Source organism: Lepisosteus platostomus, chromosome 2 (assembly GCF_059453375.1).
Source record: "Lepisosteus platostomus isolate fLepPlt1 chromosome 2, fLepPlt1.hap1, whole genome shotgun sequence".
NCBI lineage: Eukaryota > Metazoa > Chordata > Actinopteri > Semionotiformes > Lepisosteidae > Lepisosteus > Lepisosteus platostomus.
The window spans coordinates 11,654,825-11,655,694 of record NC_142612.1 but is presented as its reverse complement, the minus strand read 5'-3'; positions in this window follow the sequence as shown (position 1 = coordinate 11,655,694).

Here is an 870-nt window from a genome sequence, read left to right as displayed (position 1 = left end):
TCATGTCTATCTGGAAGTGGTGATTTTAAGCATTTGGAGCCCCAGAGTTCTCATGAAAAGTTGTGGTGGTATAGAGGTGATTTCCTACACGGTGTTTGACAAGGGCACAGGAGGGGCGAGCCGGAATTACCTCAGGTTTGATCAACGTCAGCAAGTCAGATGGGAAGTGTCACATTGAGAACTATTTTCAGACTGGTCAGATGTACTTCATCTTTGATATGTAAATTGATAAAGTGATACATATTTTATGCAAGAGAGAAGTGAGATTCATGTTCGTCTGCCTTTGATGTATGATTCCTCTTCCACGTCTGTCGAAGGGAATGGTGTACAAGAAATTATACCTAGACGTACCAGTCACTTAATGTAATCGGGCCAATTAAAATCTGAGCATTGAGTGAGAAGATGCTTTTCAATGTACCTGATATCTTGGACACCAATTTAACTTGATTGCAATCTGAGGGTCTTATTTTGATGACCAGGATCCTTCAAAGTTTTATTTTGGGTTTTGACAGTTGTGCTATCTTTTTACTGCACTGCTTTACATGCCGTGTCACATACGGTAAAATAACTTTTCCAATTGGACATCAAATTGATTTTTAAATGCTTTAAAACCCGAGTTTTAAGGAAAATTTAGAAAAATGCAAGTTGACGTTTATAGTACTCTTTTTATACTAAGCGACATTAAAAATTCAATAAATGCTATTGCTTTCAATACTCATTCTTTGCCGTTTTTAAAGCCAATGTGTTTCTAAATATTCAGTAAGTACTGGCTTTGAATTCTGCCTTTTAAAAAAGATAGCTTACTTTTTTTTTTTACTAGCTCATGCTTCCAATGAATCAAAAAATAATTGTTCTAAATTTTAATTCTGT